At 39.2% G+C, this 26,182-nt stretch overlaps 1 pseudogene; it reads right to left on the bottom strand.

The window, feature by feature from the left end:
• Nucleotides 1-701: 701 nt before the first annotated feature.
• Nucleotides 702-25,583, bottom strand: LOC140065512 (phospholipase A2 inhibitor and Ly6/PLAUR domain-containing protein-like; annotated as a pseudogene).
• Nucleotides 25,584-26,182: the final 599 nt, after the last annotated feature.

Genomic DNA, 26,182 nt, shown 5'->3' with positions numbered 1-26,182 from the left:
AGCAAAGTCATGGTCAGGTCCGGAGTAACAATGGGAGGCCATGTAATAATCGCAGAGGGAAGCTTTCTCAGTGGCTTGAAGTTCAAAGATCTGGCGGGGGTTGCTGGGAGAAGCCGGCTTTTCAAGAATCCCGGAAGTGGACAGCAGCAATCAGCGGCGTGCTGGCCCTTTAATTCTGCGAGTGCCGGTGTGCACACACCCTAGGGATCGGGGGCGCCCATGCTGGCCAGCCAGGACGGGAGAAAGAACTTGGAGAGGTGAGTGAGCTCGGAACGGGGTGCTGCCACGGAGAGGGGCATGGGTGTGCCTGCGATCCAAGACACAGATCGCAGGGGCACCCGTGGCAATGCATCAGACGTCCGGAGATCTGGATAGTGATGTCTCTTGATGCAGGACCATCAATTACAGTGAAGGAGGGGTTCTGAGGAAGAGTGAGCTTAACTTCAGTGCTAAAATCGCTGTCATCCTTGACTTTACATATCCAGTTTACACCTCACTCCAAAGTAGATTTTCTGGATGATGTCACCACACTGGGCCATGAAAGAAACGTGATCTGGAAGGTGTTAGGTTGCTTGACAACATTCTGGTAGTGGTTTATTAAGTACATTTCTGCTGACAGTTTCCCTTTAAAGGAAATCAGAAGAATTGCTTATTGTGAGTTTTGGATGTGACTGGAACAGTAAGAATATCTTAAGGCAAAGTATGTGTGAAATTGTTCTTTAATGTATCCGTAGTTTTACACTGTGGCTCCTGTCACATCACGTGGTAGTTGTAAATCTGGAGAAGATGGCGGCAATAAGGACAAGGAATATTAAACTATTGTGGAAACTGTCACTATCGCCTGTGCAGGAAAAGTTGGATTTCACTCGGGTGTTATTTAATTTTACACCAACATGAGCGACTTCACACATTTCTTTTGTAGCACAACCTCGAACGGCCGCCCCGTGCTGGAACCCTCCACCTGCAGAGACATAACGCAACAATAATGATATTTTGTGTCTCCTAGTGCGACACAATCCCCTTCTAAATACCTGTCACAGGAAATCCCGAAAATGTTGGGATGTCCGACGGCAATGCGATCCGCGGACCCTTAGTAAATAAGCCCCTCAGTCTCTGACAGCTTCTCTCTCAATCCCCTCCAACCGGCCCTGTGTCTGAGCATAATAATAATAATAATTCCTTTATTTATATAGTGCACACAGATTATGCAGCGCTGCACATCAGACCCTGTCCCCAATGGGGCTCACAATCCAACAATCTACCAGTATGTTTTTGGAGCAGGATGCTATTTCCTCCACTATGTACTGAGGTCTCACCCACCAGCCCGGGGCTTCTCTGGAGCTGTTTGCATGGGGCCTGTAAGTCCATACTGTCTCTGGCAGCAATGGAGGAAGTGTTCCCCTTCACAGACACTGGGTCTATAATATGACATCAGCTGCTTAGAGCCGGCTGTCAGGATGGTGAGTAAGGCAGAAGAAGTGCTGGAAATCCAGGTGCAGTCCTGTGGCCACTACCTGGAGAGGTAGGTGTGTAACTGTATGTGTCATCTATATGTGCAGCATGTGTGATGTGTACAAATATACCATGGTGGAGGTTTATCATACGCTGGCGCTTGTGCACTGATGTGGGATGTAATCCCTGCCTATCCGGATACATCAAGAGGCTTAGGCGTTTGGGTTGCGTATATCTCCATGTCAGGTCTTACATGGCGAAGAAGTATGCTGTAGCCTTGGGACAGTTTGCTGGCTGCAGTGAGTAACAGGCCCACTCCGCCGCCCTTTGGCCAATATCTCAACTTTGTTAGAACTCTACCTGCCTAGACCTTGGCTTGTCCCTGACCATTCTCCATTGACCACATGGTTAATCTCTTCACCTGCCCGGGTTGATGGATGAAAAAAAAAACAACATTACCTATGGAGTCAAACTGTTAAAATTAGATACAATTATAGTTATTGTTCACAAGCTCACCTGAAGCAGATATAAACCGAGAGATACAATTTGTCTCCCCCACGGAGCAATTCACAAAGACGTTACAATCGCAGGCTCGGGCATTGAAGGCAAAACAGGATTTACATCTTATTCCATTGGGTTTTACTTTCTCATCATTTTTATCTGTTGGAACTTATTAGGAAGAAAAAAAATTATGAAAAAGAATCAAATTTAACCCTAAGAATAATAAATCTTTGCACTTCTAATGTTGACCACTAGATGTCAGCAGAAAACTTTCACTTTTAGAGAAGACTACAGCCTGCAGTAAAGCAGAACGTAATCTTACAGGAATGATTGGTTTCAGTGACGTTCACAGCTCAGTCTGTCCACAATCGCAAATGTGTGGCTAGAAGTAAAGAGGGATAGTCCAAAAATAAGAAAACCTTACGTCTATCCTGTTTTGGTGTTTTTCTCTCATCATTCTTTGTTTGTCACAAGAACTGCCTGCAATGGCCACAAATTTGCACATCATGGACAAACCCTCTAAACATATCTGTTTATTGATTTTGGATCAGATAAATCATAGATAGATATGAAAAATAGAAATTAAGTAGATAAATATAGATAGATATGAGATAGATAGATAGATAGATAGATAGATAGATAGATATGAGATAGATAGATAGATAGATAGATAGATAGATAGATAGATACATAGGAGATGGATAGATAGATAGATAGATAGATAGATAGATAGATATGAGATAGATAGATAGATAGATAGATAGATAGATATGAGATAGATAGATAAATAGATAGATAGATAGATAGATATGAGATAGATAGATAGATACATAGGAGATGGATAGATAGATAGATAGATAGATAGATAGATATGAGATAGATAGATAGATAGATAGATAGATAGATATAGATAGATAGATAGATAGATAGATAGATAGATAGATAGATATGAGATAGATATGAGATAGATATGAGATAGATATGAGATAGATAGATAGATAGATATGAGATAGATAGATAGATAGATAGATAGATAGATAGATAGATAGATATGAGATAGATACATAGGAGATAGATAGATAGATAGATAGATACATAGGAGATAGATAGATAGATAGATAGGAGATAGATAGATAGATAGATATGAGATAGATATGAGATAGATAGATAGATAGATAGATAGATAGATATGAGATAGATAGATAGATAGATAGATAGATAGATAGATATGAGATAGATACATAGGAGATAGATAGATAGATAGATACATAGGAGATAGATAGATAGATAGATAGATAGGAGATAGATAGATAGATAGATAGATAGATAGATAGATAGGAGATAGATAGATAGATAGATAGATAGATAGATAGATATAGATAGATATAGATAGATAGATATAGATAGATAGATAGATAGATATAGATAGATAGGAGATAGATAGGAGATAGATAGATAGATAGATAGATATGAGATAGATAGATAGATAGATAGATATGAGATAGATAGATAGATAGATAGATAGATATGAGATAGATATGAGATAGATATGAGATAGATAGATAGATAGATAGATATGAGATAGATAGATAGATAGATAGATAGATATGAGATAGATATGAGATAGATATGAGATAGATAGATAGATAGATAGATAGATACATAGGAGATAGATAGATAGATAGATAGGAGATAGATAGATAGATAGATAGATAGATAGATAGATATAGATATATATAGATAGATAGATAGATAGATAGATAGATAGATAGATATGAGATAGATAGATAGATAGATAGATATAGATAGATATAGATAGATAGGAGATAGATAGGAGATAGATAGATAGATAGATAGATATGAGATAGATAGATAGATAGATAGATAGATAGATATGAGATAGATACATAGGAGATAGATAGATAGATAGATAGATAGATACATAGGAGATAGATAGATAGATAGATAGGAGATAGATAGATAGATAGATATGAGATAGATATGAGATAGATAGATAGATAGATAGATAGATAGATATGAGATAGATAGATAGATAGATAGATAGATAGATAGATATGAGATAGATACATAGGAGATAGATAGATAGATAGATACATAGGAGATAGATAGATAGATAGATAGATAGATAGGAGATAGATAGATAGATAGATAGATAGATAGATAGATAGAAGATAGATAGATAGATAGATAGATAGATAGATAGATAGATAGATAGATATAGATAGATATAGATAGATAGATATAGATAGATAGATAGATATAGATAGATAGGAGATAGATAGGAGATAGATAGATAGATAGATAGATAGATAGATAGATAGATAGATAGATAGATATGAGATAGATAGATAGATAGATATGAGATAGATAGATAGATAGATAGATATGAGATAGATATGAGATAGATATGAGATAGATAGATAGATAGATAGATATGAGATAGATAGATAGATAGATAGATAGATAGATATGAGATAGATATGAGATAGATATGAGATAGATAGATAGATAGATAGATAGATACATAGGAGATAGATAGATAGATAGATAGATAGATAGGAGATAGATAGATAGATAGATAGATAGATAGATAGATAGATAGATAGATATAGATATATATAGATAGATAGATAGATAGATAGATAGATAGATAGATATGAGATAGATAGATAGATAGATATAGATAGATATAGATAGATAGGAGATAGATAGGAGATAGATAGATAGATAGATAGATAGATAGATAGATAGATAGATAGATATGAGATAGATAGATAGATAGATATGAGATAGATAGATAGATAGATAGATAGATAGATATGAGATAGATAGATAGATAGATAGATAGATAGATATGAGATAGATAGATAGATAGATATGAGATAGATAGATAGATAGATAGATAGATAGATAGATATGAGATAGATAGATATGAGATAGATATGAGATAGATATGAGATAGATAGATAGATAGATATGAGATAGATAGATAGATAGATAGATAGATAGATAGATAGGAGATAGATAGATAGATAGATAGATAGATAGATATAGATAGATATAGATAGATAGGAGATAGATAGGAGATAGATAGATAGATAGATAGATAGATAGATAGATAGATAGATAGGTAGATAGATAGATATGAGATAGATATGAGATAGATATGAGATAGATAGATAGATAGATAGATAGATAGATATGAGATAGATAGATAGATAGATAGATAGATAGACAGATATGAGATAGATAGATAGATAGATAGATATGAGATAGATAGATAGATAGATATGAGATAGATAGATAGATAGATAGATATGAGATAGATAGATAGATAGATAGATAGATAGATAGATATGAGATAGATAGATAGATAGATATGAGATAGATAGATAGATAGATAGATAGATAGATAGATAGATAGATAGATAGATATGAGATAGATAGATATGAGATAGATATGAGATAGATATGAGATAGATAGATAGATATGAGATAGATAGATAGATAGATAGATAGATAGATAGATAGATAGGAGATAGATAGATAGATAGATAGATATAGATAGATATAGATAGATAGGAGATAGATAGGAGATAGATAGATAGATAGATAGATAGATAGATAGATAGATAGGTAGATAGATAGATATGAGATAGATATGAGATAGATAGATAGATAGATAGATAGATAGATATGAGATAGATAGATAGATAGATAGATAGATAGATAGATAGACAGATATGAGATAGATAGATAGATAGATAGATAGATAGATAGATATGAGATAGATATGAGATAGATAGATAGATAGATAGATAGATAGATAGATAGGAGATAGATAGATAGATATGAGATAGATAGATAGATAGATATGAGATAGATAGATAGATAGATAGATATGAGATAGATAGATAGATAGATAGATATAGATAGATATAGATAGATAGGAGATAGATAGGAGATAGATAGATAGATAGATAGATAGATAGATAGATAGATAGGTAGATAGATAGATATGAGATAGATATGAGATAGATATGAGATAGATAGATAGATAGATAGATAGATAGATAGATAGATATGAGATAGATAGATAGATAGATAGATAGATAGATAGATAGATAGACAGATATGAGATAGATAGATAGATAGATAGATAGATAGATATGAGATAGATATGAGATAGATAGATAGATAGATAGATAGATAGATAGGAGATAGATAGATAGATAGATAGATAGATATAGATAGATAGGAGATAGATAGATAGATAGATAGATAGATAGATAGATAGATATGAGATAGATAGATAGATAGATAGATATGAGATAGATAGATAGATAGATAGATAGATAGATATGAGATAGATATGAGATAGATATGAGATAGATAGATAGATAGATAGATAGATAGATACATAGGAGATAGATAGATAGATAGATAGATAGATAGATAGATAGATAGATAGGAGATAGATAGATAGATAGATATGAGATAGATATGAGATAGATAGATAGATAGATAGATAGATATGAGATAGATAGATAGATAGATAGATAGATATGAGATAGATACATAGGAGATAGATAGATAGATAGATAGATAGATAGATAGGAGATAGATAGATAGATAGATATGAGATAGATATGAGATAGATAGATAGATAGATAGATATGAGATAGATAGATAGATAGATAGATATGAGATAGATACATAGGAGATAGATAGATAGATAGATAGATAGATAGATAGATAGGAGATAGATAGATAGATAGATAGATAGATAGATAGATAGATAGATAGATAGGAGATAGATAGATAGATAGATAGATAGATAGATATAGATAAATATAGATAGATAGATATAGATAGATAGATAGATAGATATAGATAGATAGGAGATAGATAGGAGATAGATAGATAGATAGATAGATAGATATGAGATAGATAGATAGATAGATAGATATGAGATAGATAGATAGATAGATAGATAGATAGATAGATAGATAGATAGATAGATAGATATGAGATAGATATGAGATAGATATGAGATAGATAGATAGATAGATAGATAGATAGATAGATAGATAGATAGATATGAGATAGATAGATAGATAGATAGATAGATATGAGATAGATATGAGATAGATATGAGATAGATAGATAGATAGATAGATAGATAGATAGGAGATAGATAGATAGATAGATAGATATAGATATATATAGATAGATAGATAGATAGATAGATATAGATATAGATAGATAGATAGATAGATAGATAGATAGATAGATATGAGATAGATAGATAGATAGATATAGATAGATATAGATAGATAGGAGATAGATAGGAGATAGATAGATAGATAGATAGATATGAGATAGATAGATAGATAGATAAGGTTTAGGAAGAGGCAGCACTCCAAAAAAAGTGCTGCCTCTTCCTAAACCTTATATTGCAGTCCCCCTGCCTGGGGACTTACGGACTTGCACCCACCGGAGTTGCTGTGCTGCTCTAAACTTTCCTTTTTCTAGATAGATAGATAGATATGAGATAGATAGATAGATAGATAGATATGAGATAGATAGATAGATAGATAGATAGATAGATAGATAGATAGATAGATATAGATATATATAGATAGATAGATAGATAGATATAGATATATATAGATAGATAGATAGATAGATAGATAGATAGATATGAGATAGATAGATAGATAGATATAGATAGATATAGATAGATAGGAGATAGATAGGAGATAGATAGATAGATAGATAGATAGATAGATAGATAGATAGATAGATAGATATGAGATAGATAGATAGATAGATAGATATGAGATAGATAGATAGATAGATATGAGATAGATAGATAGATAGATAGATATAGATAGATATAGATAGATAGGAGATAGATAGGAGATAGATAGATAGATAGATAGATAGATATATAGATAGATATGAGATAGATAGATAGATAGATAGATATGAGATAGATAGATAGATAGATAGATAGATAGATAGATAGATAGATATGAGATAGATAGATAGATAGATAGATATGAGATAGATAGATAGATAGATAGATAGATAGATAGATAGATATGAGATAGATAGATATGAGATAGATATGAGATAGATATGAGATAGATAGATAGATAGATATGAGATAGATAGATAGATAGATAGATAGATAGGAGATAGATAGATAGATAGATAGATAGATAGATAGATAGATAGATAGATATAGATAGATATAGATAGATAGGAGATAGATAGGAGATAGATAGATAGATAGATAGATAGGTAGATAGATAGATATGAGATAGATATGAGATAGATATGAGATAGATAGATAGATAGATATGAGATAGATAGATAGATAGATAGATAGATAGATAGATAGATAGATAGATAGATAGATATGAGATAGATAGATAGATAGATAGATATGAGATAGATATGAGATAGATAGATAGATAGATAGATAGATAGGAGATAGATAGATAGATAGATAGATATAGATAGATAGGAGATAGATAGATAGATAGATAGATATGAGATAGATAGATAGATAGATAGATAGATAGATAGATAGATAGATAGATAGATAGATAGATATGAGATAGATAGATAGATAGATAGATAGATAGATATGAGATAGATATGAGATAGATATGAGATAGATAGATAGATAGATAGATACATAGGAGATAGATAGATAGATAGATAGATAGATAGATAGATAGATAGGAGATAGATAGATAGATAGATATAGATAGATATGAGATAGATAGATAGATAGATAGATAGATAGATAGATAGATAGATAGATAGATAGATAGATATGAGATAGATATGAGATAGATATGAGATAGATAGATAGGACTTGCACTTACTGGTGGGGACAGTCGGGGTACAGTTATCGGTATTGCAGCAGGTCGCGTTGATCCTCAGGATTCCTTTGTCAAACCGAACACTTCCCGTCTTATGATTTGAGCAGTTACCACAGAGTCTCATGAAGAAAGAATTTTCCTTGGCACCTGTGCAAATATATAACAGAAATCAGTGAAGTGATCAATGTAATGTATCATCTATCTATCTCATATCTATCAATCAGCAACACCCCTGCCAATGCATAGGCAGAGGAGTAGTTGCGAATAAGCCCCTTTGTCTATGTGTACCCAGTAGGTGAGCCTGTACAACTCACTTCAAGGTCATATAGTTAGAGGTAATTAGCAGCAGTAGATAGTGTGTTGATAGGCAAGGGTTAACCTTATTGAATGTTATTATCCAATGTTGTTCCACCTTCGTAACTGGAGTGTGATAGGAGAGTGAGACCACCTGACCAGAGTGTAACAAAAACTCCTTGGACAGGAAGTGACAAGCTCTCTTTAGGCCCAGCTCTTTCCAGCCACCTCTCACCAGAGAGGTCTTGAGTTCCAGAAACTTCTTAGAGCACAAGCTCCTGGAACCCAGCTCTCCTAGAGAGCACATCCATTACATCACTGGGTGACTAGAGACAGCGTGTAGTGCACACCTCTAGTGCCCAAACACACAGAACACCCAGGATTAGAGCTGCAGCTTCCAGGATTGGACACAGATACATCCCAGCCTGCCCCTGCATCCGGGCTGGTGACCAAACTCCTGAGGTTCCTCTCCAAGATCACCCCAGTAACCTGCACTTGTACAGAATCGTTTGGCGTGTTGTTACCGTTGGTTCGAATAAAGAACTGTAAGTTATTTTCTGCACAACGTTGCCTCCGTCTGGTCCCTTCTACGGCTGTATCACCATCAAGGGCGCCCCATCTATCTACCAGGGACACCTACTGGAGATTCTAAGGGCTGCCCCAGGGAGAACCAGTACATCAGCCTCTCCCTCTATATCATTTCTTGCACACATCACCTGCTGGACACCTGCCAGGCTGTAGGACAGCCCTCCGGTCTCCATACCAAGCACCGTGACACTAGCGTGCCTAGGCCGCAACCGCCAGCCACTCCGGTATCCGGGCCCCGGCTGTCTCCAGGCCCTAAGAAAAGGCCGGGAACCGGTGGGTGATGTTGCATATCTATCTATCTATCTATCTATCTATCTATCTATCTATCTATCTATCTATCTATCTATCTATCTCCTATCTATCTCATATCTATCTATCTATCTATCTCATATCTATCTATCTCATATCTATCTATCTATCTATCTATCTATCTATCTATCTCATATCTATCTATCCATCTTCTATCTATCTATCTCATACCTATCTATCTATCTCCTATCTATCTATCTATCTATCTATCTCCTATCTATCTATCTATCTATCTATCTATCTATCTATCTATCTCCTATCTATCTATCTATCTATCTATCTCATCTATCTATCTATCTATCTATCTATCTATCTATCTATCTATCTCCTATCTATCTATCTTACAGAACTCCCCCCGTCATATGACGTCCTATCCTGTACCTGTAGATTTCTATGCCTAATTTTTGTTATCTTTTTCTGCTTTCTACAAATGATGATAAAGCGATGTTCTTGTAATTGAATTCTTCGTGTTCTTGTGTCTCCAGTAATTAGCGGCCGCCGTCCTTACCTTCAGGAAGTCTCTCGTTTCTATGGACCTCACTAATGTGTGTTCTTTCTTATTTTAATGTTTCCTGTTTCTTCCTAATGATTTCCAGATCTTGAGGCTCTGAGATTGTAGAGGAGATTGTAGCACTAGAAATAGCGGGAGCGCGGGCAGCTGCGGATATGATGATGGATAGCGCCCCCCTAACTAGCACAGGAGGGGTTCATGTACAATATACACTCACAAAGTGCTCGTAAAGAAACATACAAATGTACACATCAGTCTCACATCAAAATCTGCATGAATATATTCTCAAATACAACTGCAGTTTGGGTTACTGACGAGAACCGGGGCTCTTGAAACTGCCCATTAAGTATTATACTACCCCGTAATTTGTAATAAGAAGGATACTGAGCCCTGCACTACTCATAGATGTACACTTGGTCCTGGCACATACCTAACAGGTCAAAATCCTTAAACTGCAGTACTAAACTTTACAGAAGACACAGGATTTAATGAAAGGGGTATTTTGGGAATTTGAGAATCTGATTGAAACACCCATAATGCTATAAATAAATTCATACAACAAAACCCAATGACATTCATCACAGAGCAAAGGTTAAATAGTTTGCTTTATAATCCACAAAATATTATGGGCTTTCTAATGTAGGCGGAGTTATTTCCAATATGGTTGTCATCTACAACTACTCCTCCCATGATCCCTCAGTTATCAGTAACTCCTCCTCCCTCTTATCCTCTGCTTTCAGTGATGATGTAACAGACTGTCCTGCTCTGTTTCCATAGTAACGATGTGTAAATGCCATCACTGCACATGACCTCACTGAGATGACATCTCACCCCAAAACTGACCGTAATGGATGCACTGCAACCAAACATAGTGATGGTCACATGACCTGCCCAGGCAGTTGCAGGATACTACTATTATCCTTTATATATGGTCACAGCACAGTACTATTACTCCTAACCTATATATTTAAGAATGGTAACAGCACAGTACTACTACTTTAAGTATGCAAATATGGACATAGCACAGTACTACTCCTATCATGTATATAAGCACAGCACAGTACTACTACTCCTATTCTGTATATAAGCACAGCACAGTACTACTACTCCTATCATGTATATAAGCACAGCACTGTACTACTACTCCTATCCTGTATATATGGGTACAGCACAGTACTTCTACTCTTATCTTGTATATATGGGCTCAGCACAGTACTACTACTCCTATCCTGTACATGTGGGCACAGCACAGTACTACCACTCCTATCATGTATATAAGCACAGCACTGTACTACTACTCCTATCCTGTATATATGGGTACAGCACAGTACTTCTACTCTTATCTTGTATATATGGGCTCAGCACAGTACTACTACTCCTATCCTGTACATGTGGGCACAGCACAGTACTACTACTCCTATCATGTATATAAGCACAGCACTGTACTACTACTCCTATCCTGTAGATATGGGCATAGCACAGTACTACTACTCCTATCCTGTATATATGGGCACAGCACAGTACTACTACTCCTATCATGTATATAAGCACAGCACTGTACTACTACTCCTATCCTGTAGATATGGGCACAGCACAGTACTACTACTCCTATCCTGTATATATGGGCACAGCACAGTACTACTACTCCTATACTGTATATATGGGCACATCATAGTACTACTACTCCTATCCTGTATATATGGGCACAGCACAGTACTACTACTCCTATCCTGTATATATGAGCACAGCACAGTACTACTACTCCTATCCTGTATATATGGGCACAACACAGTACTACTACTCCTATCCTGTATATATGGGCACAGCACAGTACTACTACTCCTATCCTGTATATATGGGCACAGCACAGTACTACTACTCCTATCCTGTATATATGGACACAGCACAGTACTACTACTCCTATCCTGTATATATGGGCACAGCACAGTACTACTACTCCTATACTGTATATATGGGCACATCATAATACTACTACTCCTATCATGTATATATGGACACAGCACAGTACTACTACTCCTATCCTTTATGTATGGGCACAGCACAGTACTACTACTCCTATACTGTATATATGGGCACATCATAGTACTACTACTCCTATCCTGTATATATGGGCACAGCACAGTACTACTACTCCTATCCTGTATATATGGGCACAGCACAGTACTACTACTCCTATCATGTATATAAGCACAGCACTGTACTACTACTCCTATCCTGTAGATATGGGCACAGCACAGTACTACTACTCCTATCCTGTATATATGGGCACAGCACAGTACTACTACTCCTATACTGTATATATGGGCACATCATAGTACTACTACTCCTATCCTGTATATATGGGCACAGCACAGTACTACTACTCCTATCCTGTATATATGAGCACAGCACAGTACTACTACTCCTATCCTGTATATATGGGCACAACACAGTACTACTACTCCTATCCTGTATATATGGGCACAGCACAGTACTACTACTCCTATCCTGTATATATGGGCACAGCACAGTACTACTACTCCTATCCTGTATATATGGACACAGCACAGTACTACTACTCCTATCCTGTATATATGGGCACAGCACAGTACTACTACTCCTATACTGTATATATGGGCACATCATAATACTACTACTCCTATCATGTATATATGGACACAGCACAGTACTACTACTCCTATCCTTTATGTATGGGCACAGCACAGTACTACTACTCCTATACTGTATATATGGGCACATCATAGTACTACTACTCCTATCCTGTATATATGGGCACAGCACAGTACTACTACTCCTATCCTGTATATATGAGCACAGCACAGTACTACTACTCCTATCCTGTATATATGGGCACAACACAGTACTACTACTCCTATCCTGTATATATGGGCACAGCACAGTACTACTACTCCTATCCTGTATATATGGGCACAGCACAGTACTACTACTCCTATCCTGTATATATGGACACAGCACAGTACTACTACTCCTATCCTGTATATATGGGCACAGCACAGTACTACTACTCCTATACTGTATATATGGGCACATCATAATACTACTACTCCTATCATGTATATATGGACACAGCACAGTACTACTACTCCTATCCTTTATGTATGGGTCAATTTCTTGGCGACCACCATAAAAAAAACTAATTAAAAAATCCAGGATTTGCACCTTAAAATAGTACCAAATTTTTTTCATGCAATAAAAGAAAAACAGCACAATTTGGGGTAGTGGCCCCGGGGAGCGGTTCACTTTAACTTTGTTCAAAATGGATTTATATTTGAGGGTTGTAGCTTCTTGTGCACTGAAGGTGTGTCCTAACACTTCTGTGCTCTGTGCTCTCTGCAGTGAACTGCCCATTACTCCTGCCCATTACTCCTCCCCTTTGCTGTAGTACATAAACCAGAAGCCTGTTATAGAATTTATTCATTACATGTCAACAGAGCTTTATGTAAGCTCAATGCAGAGAGCACAGAGCACAGCAGTGTGAGGACATATTCCCAGTGCACTTTAAGAAGCTATAATCCAAGAACATAAATCCAAATTTCATAGTCCTACTACTGTTACCATACACAAAGGAACGACTTAACCAATCTAACACTGACTGAAGTTTTGCACAAAAAATGGAACCTGTTATTTATTGATTTTTTTTAATTACTAAAAGGGATTTTTCGGAACAGTCTGGACCGTTATCAGAGGCGGGGTATTGGGACTCCAGTCATGGGCCTGGCTAAGAGAGACGACCAGGGCCCCTGGAGTTCCTGTATTCTGCCCCTCTCAACAACAACCCTTGGAGTTGTTGTTGCGCCATATAACCCTATGCAGAGGGGCCCTCACCTCTTTCTTCTCTCCCCGGCACCGCCGTGTGCCCGCCGTGCTACGTAAGGCAGTGTGAATGCGCCCTTAAAGTTACAGTATTACATCACATTGCATGGATTTGAGGCACTTGAGTAATGCAGCAGAGCAGGGTAAGTACTCTCTCTCTTTTTTTCCAGTCCTGCCCCAGTCCCCAGGGGCTTCCCTGATTACAGGAATTTTGTAAAATCATATCAAAGCTGGAATAGAAGCTGGGAAGACGTGCTCTTACCCTGCTCCGGTCCTAGCATCACTTCTATTGCCCATTCACCAAGTCAATCAAGTCCTTCAAGTTTTGTCAATCATATGACATAAATTCTTCTCTGTCACCTTGAAGTCACTAATTAGTTGCACTGGGTCTCATCACCACCACTATAAGCTTATCCGGCAAACAAAAATGATGTCTATCTCTAGTGTTACCAAATGTTTAACAAATCCACAGTCAGAAATGTTGAAATGCATTAGCTACACGGCTGCTGCAGATAATGGTAAGTCTTGTATCATACCCCACATATGACTACAGCTCAGTGTGATTCTACTGATGCTCCTGTGAAAGAAAGATTAATGGAGCAGGTTTACCTTGTCTTCTATGTGCAGTATATGGAGGACATCTTAGCAGCCGGTCTCCAGCCACCAGGGGCAATTGAGATATAAAAGACATACGGTACCTACCTATTTTGGTAAATTCCAGAACGGAGATGCACACGTCACTGTGTGATGGACATTCCTGCGCGATTCCTTGGCATTTCTTCTCATTTTCTGCCGTGCACTTTACACATGATATAGAGAAACCTAAAATACAACATAAACTCGGTTAAAAATAACCAAAAAAATACAATTATTCCGCAGTTTACTTCTTTTATCCATAAGGGGCAGCATTGAGCTAGTCACTACTATTTAGTAGAGCATAGACTAATGATTGTGTATGACCCCACTAGGTAGGTCATGAAGATATAACCCCTTTAACTCCTTAATGACTTGTACCGTTTGCGTTTCTACTTTTCACCCCCCCCCCCTTCAAAAATTCATAATGTTTTTATGTTTCCATGTACGAGGGCTTGTTTTCTGCATAACAAATGTCTTGTATACATGGCCTCTGTATCTATGGCTTTTACTGCGCGCTCCAAATGACACCTCTCCTTTCTGTTTGGGTCAGTACCATCACAGGGGATACCAAATTGATATAGGTTTTTACATATTTTTATTGATTTTAAGAAAATTTTTGACTTTTTGCACAAAAAAATATTTATTTTGCCCTATTCTGTGTAAGGTGTAATTTTTCGGGGGATGATCTGACATTTTCATTGCTACCTTTTGGAGACTGCACAACCTTTTGATTGGTTTTTCATAAAATTTTTGGTGTTGAAAAATAGTGACGGGGTTCATCGTTTGGAATAACCATTTTTTATATTTTGAGAAAGCTGGACTTTTGGGACGTGGTGATACCTCACATGTTTATGATTTTATTTGGTAGTGATTTGAACTTTTAGTTTTTTTTAATTATCTCAATTTTTGAAGGTTATTTTTTTTTCTGTAGGTCCCCTAGGGTAATTGAACCCGAGGGGCTCTTATCATATCAAATGATTTGTATCAGTCTGTCACTTACAGACTATTGAATACCTATCTAAATAATTGGCCTTGAAGTCTAAAACAGACTCTGCGCTATCATGGAGATGCATTGTCAACCCCCCACCCCCACCCCGATTATGCCCCACCCACACCAATGATGCCCCACCTTCCCTCAATGATGGCAGGTCCCAAGCATTTAAATGGTTAACGACCCCAATTGGTACGACCATCAATTGTGGGTGTTATGGCAAAGCTCTTGAGCCCTCTCTGTACTAACTGTTCCAATGCTGTGGCGTAATAATATGATGCGTATAAGAAGGGGTTATTATATAGAGGCTACAGTGTAGTAACACACTAGGCCTGCAGTGGCCGCTGTTGCTGAAGCAGCTACAATATGAAAGCTGCGGATAAAGCATAAATATAGAATTGTGGTCCAGTTAAAGGTCATGTGCCTACGAGCGTTGAAATATTTCAACACCTACTTGTAGAAGGTGTCACATGATACACAACACATGAGACCCAACATGATACACAACAAACACAAGATCCTATGGACGAGGACCTCCACTATTCAATGACACTGGATCTTTCTGTATATCAAGGTCCACCGAGCACTGCCCCAAGACCACTGGTGGCAAACCTATGTTATGTGTGCCAGAGGTCCACAGCACCAGATAGAACTCAGGACCTCCTCCCAGACAACCCAGGATGTGCTGGACTTCCAAAAAAAGTGAGATAGTGCAGAAAGGGTTGGATTATCACTGAGGCTATTGAAGCTTCTCCTCCGGGCCCTGTAATTCCTATGATGCAGGGGGGGGGGGGTATGGAGTGAAGCCACAATAATAACATGAATTAACACTACACCGTAACCAGTAAAAACTGTGGCAGAGCAGGGATCAATAAGTTGGTAAAAAGTTACTGCTTGAATTGTTGTATTGCTATATACTTGGGTATAAGCTGAGTTTTTCAGCACAATTTTTGTGCTGTAAAAAAACAAGGTTCCTCCCGGCAGTGCTGGCAGAGTCACATCTATGCACTCACGCACACATTATAACGTGGAAGTGTTGCCACTTGCTGATGTCACAGTGTGTGCGTGGGCACAGCGCATAGATGTGACTTTGCCAATACTGCCAAGAGGAGCCTTGAGCAAAAGAGGAGATGCTGGGAGCGCCGGAGGGTAAGTATATAAGTTTAAGTAGGGGCCATGCTGGGTACTTCAGTAATGAGTGGGGGACATGCTGGGTACTTCAGTAATGAGTGGGGGACATGCTGGGTACTTCAGTAATGAGTGGGGGACATGCTGGGTACTTCAGTAATGAGTAGGGGGACATGCTAGGTACTTCAGTAATGAGTAGGGGGCCATGCTGGGTATTTCAGTAATGAGTGGGGCACATGCTGGGCATTTCAGTAATGAGTGGGGCACATGCTGGGCATTTCAGTGATGAGTAGGGGGCCATGCTGGGTATTTCAGTAATGAGTGGGGCACATGCTGGGTATTTCAGTAATGAGTGGGGGTCATGCTGGGTATTTCAGTAATGAGTGGGGCACATGCTGGGTATTTCAGTAATGAGTGGGGCCATGCTGGGTATTTCAGTAATGAGTAGGGGGTCATGCTGGGCATTTCAGTAATGAGTGGGGGTCATGCTGGGCATTTCAGTAATGAGTGGGGGCCATGCTGGGCATTTCAGTAATGAGTGGGGGGGACATGCTGGGTATTTCAGTAATGAGTGGGGGGTCATGCTGGGTATTTCAGTAATGAGTAGGGGCCATGCTAGGCATTTCAGTAATGAGTGGGGGCCATGCTGGGCATTTCAGTAATGAGTGGGGGCCATGCTGGGCATTTCAGTAATGAGTAGGGGGACATGCTAGGCATTTCAGTAATGAGTAGGGGGACATGCTAGGCATTTCAGTAATGAGTGGGGCCATGCTGGGCATTTCAGTTATGAGTGGGGGCCATGCTGGGCATTTCAGTAATGAGTAGGGGGACATGCTAGGCATTTCAGTAATGAGTGGGGGCCATGCTGGGCATTTCAGTAATGAGTAGGGGGCCATGCCGGGCATTTCAGTAATGAGTGGGGGCCATGCTGGGTATTTCAGTAATGAGTGGGGGCCATGCTGGGCATTTCAGTAATGAGTGGGGGGACATGCTGGGCATTTCAGTAATGAGTGGGGCACATGCTGGGCATTTCAGTAATGAGTAGGGGGACATGCTAGGCATTTCAGTAATGAGTGGGGGCCATGCTGGGCATTTCAGTAATGAGTAGGGGGCCATGCCGGGCATTTCAGTAATGAGTGGGGGCCATGCTGGGTATTTCAGTAATGAGTGGGGGCCATGCTGGGCATTTCAGTAATGAGTGGGGGGACATGCTGGGCATTTCAGTAATGAGTGGGGCACATGCTGGGCATTTCAGTAATGAGTGGGGCACATGCTGGGCATTTCAGTGATGAGTAGGGGGCCATGCTGGGTATTTCAGTAATGAGTGGGGCACATGCTGGGTATTTCAGTAATGAGTGGGGGTCATGCTGGGTATTTCAGTAATGAGTGGGGCACATGCTGGGTATTTCAGTAATGAGTGGGGCCATGCTGGGTATTTCAGTAATGAGTAGGGGGTCATGCTGGGCATTTCAGTAATGAGTGGGGGTCATGCTGGGCATTTCAGTAATGAGTGGGGGCCATGCTGGGCATTTCAGTAATGAGTGGGGGGGACATGCTGGGTATTTCAGTAATGAGTGGGGGGTCATGCTGGGTATTTCAGTAATGAGTAGGGGCCATGCTAGGCATTTCAGTAATGAGTGGGGGCCATGCTGGGCATTTCAGTAATGAGTGGGGGCCATGCTGGGCATTTCAGTAATGAGTAGGGGGACATGCTAGGCATTTCAGTAATGAGTAGGGGGACATGCTAGGCATTTCAGTAATGAGTGGGGCCATGCTGGGCATTTCAGTTATGAGTGGGGGCCATGCTGGGCATTTCAGTAATGAGTAGGGGGACATGCTAGGCATTTCAGTAATGAGTGGGGGCCATGCTGGGCATTTCAGTAATGAGTAGGGGGCCATGCCGGGCATTTCAGTAATGAGTGGGGGCCATGCTGGGTATTTCAGTAATGAGTGGGGGCCATGCTGGGCATTTCAGTAATGAGTGGGGGGACATGCTGGGCATTTCAGTAATGAGTGGGGCACATGCTGGGCATTTCAATAATGAGTGGGGCCATGCTGGGCATTTCAGTAATGAGTGGGGCACATGCTGGGCATTTCAGTAATGAGTAGGGGGACATGCTAGGCATTTCAGTAATGAGTGGGGGCCATGCTGGGCATTTCAGTAATGAGTAGGGGGCCATGCCGGGCATTTCAGTAATGAGTGGGGGCCATGCTGGGTATTTCAGTAATGAGTGGGGGCCATGCTGGGCATTTCAGTAATGAGTGGGGGGACATGCTGGGCATTTCAGTAATGAGTGGGGCACATGCTGGGCATTTCAGTAATGAGTGGGGCCATGCTGGGCATTTCAGTAATGAGTGGGGCACATGCTGGGCATTTCAGTAATGAGTGGGGCCATGCTGGGCATTTCAGTAATGAGTGGGGCACATGCTGGGCATTTCAGTAATGAGTAGGGGGTCATGCTGGGCATTTCAGTAATGAGTGGGGCACATGCTGGGCATTTCAGTAATGAGTGGGGGGGACATGCTGGGCATTTCAGTAATGAGTAGGGGGCACATGCTGGGCATTTCAGTAATGAGTGGGGGGGACATGCTGGGCATTTCAGTAATGAGTGGGGGCCATGCTGGGTATTTCAGTAATGAGTGGGGGCCATGCTGGGTATTTCAATAATGAGTGGGGGCCATGCTAGGCATTTCAATAATGAGTGGGGGCCATGCTGGGCATTTCAGTAATGAGTGGGGGCCATGCTGGGTATTTCAGTAATGAGGTGGGCACATGCTGGCCATTTTAGTAATGAGTGGGGCCATGCTGGGCATTTCAGTAATGAGTGGGGCACATGCTGGGCATTTCAGTAATGAGTGGGGCACATGCTGGGCATTTCAGTAATGAGTGGGGGTCATGCTGGGCATTTCAGTAATGAGTGGGGCACATGCTGGGCATTTCAGTAATGAGTGGGGCACATGCTGGGCATTTCAGTAATGAGTGGGGGCCATGCTGGGACATTTCAGTATTGAGTGGGGGGGTCATATGGGGACATTTCAGTAATGAGTGGGGGGACATGCTGGGTATTTCAGTAATGAGTGGGGGCACATGCTGGGCATTTCAGTAATGAGTGGGGGGACATGCTGGGCATTTCAGTAATGAGTGGGGGCCATGCTGGGTATTTCAGTAATGAGTGGGGCCATGCTGGGCATTTCAGTAATGAGTGGGGGCCATGCTGGGCACTTCAGTAATGAGGTGGGCACATGCTGGCCATTTCAGTAATGAGTGGGGCACATGCTGGGCATTTCAGTAATGAGTGGGGCACATGCTGGGCATTTCAGTAATGAGTAGGGGGCCATGCTGGGCATTTCAGTAGTGAGTGGGGGACATGCTGGGAATTTCAGTAATGAGTGGGGGCCATGCTGGGTATTTCGGTAAAGAGTAGGGGGCCATGCTGGGCATTTCAGTAATGAGTGGGGCACATGCTGGGCATTTCAGTAATGAGTGGGGCACATGCTGGGCATTTCAGTAATGAGTAGGGGGCCATGCTGGGCATTTCAGTAGTGAGTGGGGGACATGCTGGGCATTTCAGTAATGAGTGGGGGCCATGCTGGGTATTTCAGTAATGAGTAGGGGGCCATGCTGGGCATTTCAGTGATGAGTAGGGGGCCAAGCTGGACATTTCAGTAATGAGTGGGGGGTCATGCTGGGAATTTCAGTAATGAGTAGGGGGTCATGCTGGGCATTTCAGTAATGAGTAGGGGGCCATGCTGGGCATTTCAGTAATGAGTGGGGGCCATTCTGGGTATTTCAGTGATGAGTGGCGGACCATGCTGGGCATTTCAGCAATGAGTGGGGGGTCATGCTGGGCATTTCAGTAATGATTGGGGGGTCATGCTGGGCATTTCAGTAATGAGTGGGGGGTCATGCTGGGTATTTCAGTAATGAGTAGGGGGCCATGCTGGGCATTTCAGTAATGAGTGGGGGTCATGCTGGGCATTTCAGTAATGAGTGGGGTCATGCTGGGCATTTCAGTAATGAGTGGGGGGGTCATGCTGGGCATTTCCTTGATGAGTGGGGGGTCATGCTGGGCATTTTATCGGTGAGGTTGCTGCTGAACACTTTATTTAAGAGTAGCAGCTGCATTTACCATTCTAGGCTTATACTCGAGTCAATAAGTTTTCCAAGTTTTTTGTGGTAATATTGGGTACCTCGGCTTGTACTTGAATATGCACGTTATGTTTTTTTTTTGCAGTTTAGGTACTCGTTGCCTAAAAGTTTCATCATCACTGGTGAATAAAGTACCTTGATGAGCAGTTTAAAGGGGTCACTTCTTTGTTCGGGAAATTAGTTTTTTAAGAGGGTCTCGTGGATTATGACAATCCTAAACTTGAGAAGTAACAGATGGCTGTTTGACTACTCATGGCAAGTGGTGGAGAATGCGGGCACATTTGCCCATAGATGTTACAGCAGATCTTCTATATAGGTTGGTGAAGTTGGCACTCCAGCCTGTCCCATTAAAGCTGGACTGGAGGGGAGTCTTCTGGTGGCCGGGCTGTGGTGGGACTCTCCTTATCTGTCCCGTCTCTCATATGGTGATGGATATTGAAGGAAAATTGGATTGGGATGTATTTTGTGAGCAGGCAGCGTTATGTATGTAAGATGTCTGTCAACAAAAGCAAAGGCATAGAGGTGTATTTGCCTTCATTCATTTCCAAGGCTGATACTCTGTACTAGTGGTAGTTATTGCAGAAGAAAGGCCAATCAGAGACTGTGAATCATCTGTGGTGCTAATGAATTTAGCATCAAGGTAAATAAGTTATAGAATTCTTAGAGATTTTATGGTTTTGACTCCATTCAAAGCAAATTCATTGAATAATGCAGGTACTCATTAGACTCATTTTATTTGTATTCCTACAGTAGAACCTTATTAGAACCTGTTGTCCTGCTCTTCCTTTCAGCCCCCTGTACAAGGTATAATTCAATGAATCAACTTTGACAAGAATATTCCTTTAAGCCCTGTGCAAAAGTTCCCAGGATGGACAAACCTAGAACAGTCTCTATTAGCTATGGCTGGGGTGTAGCTGGACAGAAGACATTATATTACAGTACCAAGATGGCCGAAAGAACTTGTGCTTAGACAGTCCAGAGGTAATAGAAGATGATGTTTGGTCATCACAATATAGACAGTCCCGTGATACGTACGGGATACATTCTTTAGGTTTGTACTTAAAGGAAATCTACCATTTGATTTGATGCATTATGAAGCAAACATACCTTGAGAATGCTGTAGCTACACTGATGCAGAAACATATCTTGGTTAATCCCTGTGCTGAGTGGCTTTACTGATTATAACATTATGATACGGAAGCTCTGTCGCTTCTATGGCTGGTTCAGCGCTTCTCCTAGCATGTGAGTTATTCTCTGCAGGAGAGGATGATGTAATCCCTGGGTTGTGCTTGAAGGCAGAATAATCAGTTGCTGCACCATCCCCCAGCTGCTGTGTATGAGTGATCCAACTCAGGTTGATTAGTCATGTCTTGACTAACCTCCATTTGTAATTACAAGCTCCAGTATGTAATGTGTTAAAGTAGGCAGCCAGCCTGACCCAGCTTTCCCAAGGTCCTGAATGTTATAATTGTTTCTTCAGCAAAACCCCTCAGCACAGATTAACCAAGATATGATCCTGCATCAGTGTAGCTACAGCAGTCTCAAGGTATGTTTGCTTCATAATGCATCAAATCAAATGGTAGGTTTCCTTTAAGTTAAATTTGTATGTAAGTTGGAACTGTATATTTTATAATTGTAGACCCAGACAATTTTTTTTTTCGTCTCAGTATCAATTTCAAAATTTGATGTTGTAATGGGACCAAGGATTATCAAAAAGCTTCATCACAGACATCTTACAGCTGATCATTGCATCCTTGGACTAAAGTAAAGTATCCAGAGAGCTTCACCAGAGGTCACAGTGGGTAGAGAGGTCCGTCTGTAACTAGGGGTCATCTGTAAGTCGGGTGTCCTTAAGTAGGGGACCACCTGTTGTCAACTGAAGTCACAGAAGGTGGTTAGAAATGTCTTGATCTTGGGTCATTGTACTCTAAGGGCGGCCTGTAACTAATGGCCATTCCTCTAGAAACTTCAACATGATGATGTTGACAACATAAAATGTTGGAAAGTTCTAGAATAGTAATATATCTTGTTTTTCTATACATGTTAAAATTCTACTTGCAATAAAAAACAGAACATTTTCCGATATATTGGGAGAGATTTATGTGATCACTTACCAGATGGCTCCTAATAAATCCGACGGGCGCATGCGCTGTGCCGGGCCAGCGGGGAAGTTCTACGCCCGGTCCGGCCTAATCGGGTGCAGGCTACAGGTGGTGCGCAGGCCTCTCCAATGCTTTATGCCCACTTGATAGCATAAAGGAGAAAATAGGTGCATGCACCAAAAATGGCGCCTATTTCCGAGCTTGTACGCCAGATTTCCGGCCCTGATAAATCTGCGCCATTGTCTTGTATGCCGGTCACATACAATAGAGAGTAAAGGTACGGGGACATCTGTAGTAACGTCTGGCCTGTAATATAATCGTCTGTCTAGTCACCAGAGATCAATAATCCTTACATCATCCTCATCACCGGCCGCGGCCTCGATTATACAGAGAAATAAATCAACGTCATTCCGGAAATTTAGGACTACAAGAATTTGTATCAGCGTCACTGAAAATGTCCCAGCGAGGGGGAATCAGGCCGTAATCTCATTGTCCTAAACTAATTGTACATCAAGTTTCATGTACAAGAAAATGGAATAACATCATTATTTAGTGCTCGCAAAAAAAAACTAAGAAAAAAACGTTTAAAACTGAATTATAATTACAATAGCAACAACGATGATAATAATAATAATAACAGTAATAATGTAATTAGGTAAATAAAAATATACAGTGCATATATTACTATTAATATTGTTATTTATTTATTACCTCTATACAGGCAGTCCCCTACTTAAGAGCACTCGACTTACATACGACCCCTAGTTACAAACGGACCTCTGGATGTTGGTAATTACTGTACTTTAGCCTTAGGCTACAATAATCAGCTGTAACAGTTATCACAGGCGTCTGTAATGAAGCTTTAGTGTTAATCCTGGTTCTTATGACAACCCAACATTTTTAAAATCCAATTGTCACAGAGACCAAAAAAGTTCTGGCTGGGATTACAATGATAAAATATACAGTTACGACTAACATACAAATTCAACTTAAGAACAAACCTACAGACCCTATCTTGTATGTAACCCGGGGACTGCCTGTATTTAATAATAATAATAATAACAGTAATAATGTAATTAGGTAAAAAATAAAGATATGCAATGCATATATCACTATTATTATTATTATTTATTTTATCAACTTTATATTTAATAATAATACTAATAATAACAATAATAACAAGAACAACAATAATAATGATGATAATAATAATAATAATGTATTTGCATATTTTTTATTTACCTAATCACATTATTAATATTATTATGATAATTATTATTTTTAAGTATGATTGTTATTATTATTACTATTATTATTATTATTATTATTATTATTATTATTATTATCATTATGGTTAGAATTATTATTATTATTATTATTAGGGTTATTATTATTACCATTATTATCAGTAAACTTAGTTAAATAATAATAAAAATAATAATAATAATAACAATAATAATAATAGTATAATAAAATTTGCATTGTATATTTTTATTTACTTAATTACACTATTATTATTATTATTATTATTATTATTACTATTATTAGTTTTTATTATTAAACATTACTAAAATTCATAGTAAAATAAAATCGAAACAGATATTTTAATTTTCATGATGGATTTTTACATTTTATATTTTATTGATTTCATTTTGCATATTTAGCTGTTTACACCTAGAATAGTTGGGTGTATTATTATATACAGGGTTTGAATACTACTCATACTAATAATATTGATCTGAAATGAATACAAAAATAAATTTACAATATTTAAAAACTGAAATACAATATACAACAGATATAAGAAATCATTTGAGGAAAATAATCCTCATGTATTTCAATCTGTAGATGTTAGAATAGGATTTCTATCATTTTCAGAGTTTTAACAAATTAACCAAATAATAAGAACAATTAGTAAGTAATAAAGAAATAATAAAACCCAGTAACAATGTGTTGCCTGTAGCGCCCCCCCACCCCCCCCCGGGGTCTGGTCACCCACCTGTAGCTGCGATGCCTGATAAGATGCAGATGAGCAGGAGGCCGGAGATGTCCATGACTATGAAGTTGCAGGAGGAGGTTGTGATAACAAGTAGTTTACTCCGCAGCTCGTGCAGAGATTTACTTTATAACAGGGCGTTGGCCTCATAAGATTATACAGAGGGGAGGGGGGGGGGGGAATAAAATGGACGGTAAAAGCTCCACTATTACATCAGACATGATGGAAGGATCAGGGAATGGGATGCGCTGCCGTCTGATTGTGGTAAAGCAACAGCCACATTATAACGTTATTATGGATGAGGAGCGACCTGCGGCATCACTGCACAAGAGAAGACGAAGAAGAGATTCACTTCACCTCAATGTCACATTGTAGAAACATCGGAGAGGTAATAATACAGAATATGACAATATGGCCACAATCTATTGTTAGAATAAATCTCACTTAGAGACCAAGTGGCAGGATGACCTGCGGAGGAGAGGGCAGGAGGACAGAGGAATCCGCGTGGTGCCTGTCTACGCAGAAAGTGCGGCTATTCTCACCTAAAGACCAACGTGTTCTGTGCAGAGGATCAGACAGAGGCTCGAATTAGCAAAATCCCACCAAAAGTGCAACATATGAGACAAAAAAAATCGTATATTTCTTAATAACTTGGACATAACCCATATTTATAAGCCCCTGCTAACAGGATAGACTGGAGAGAAGGGGGGAGGGGGTTGCTCTATTATACTTGCAAATTTTGGGTAGGT

The sequence above is a fragment of the Engystomops pustulosus genome, chromosome 6 (assembly GCF_040894005.1).
Source record: "Engystomops pustulosus chromosome 6, aEngPut4.maternal, whole genome shotgun sequence".
Taxonomy (NCBI): Eukaryota; Metazoa; Chordata; class Amphibia; order Anura; family Leptodactylidae; genus Engystomops; species Engystomops pustulosus.
This window is presented reverse-complemented; position numbering and strand designations above follow the sequence as displayed.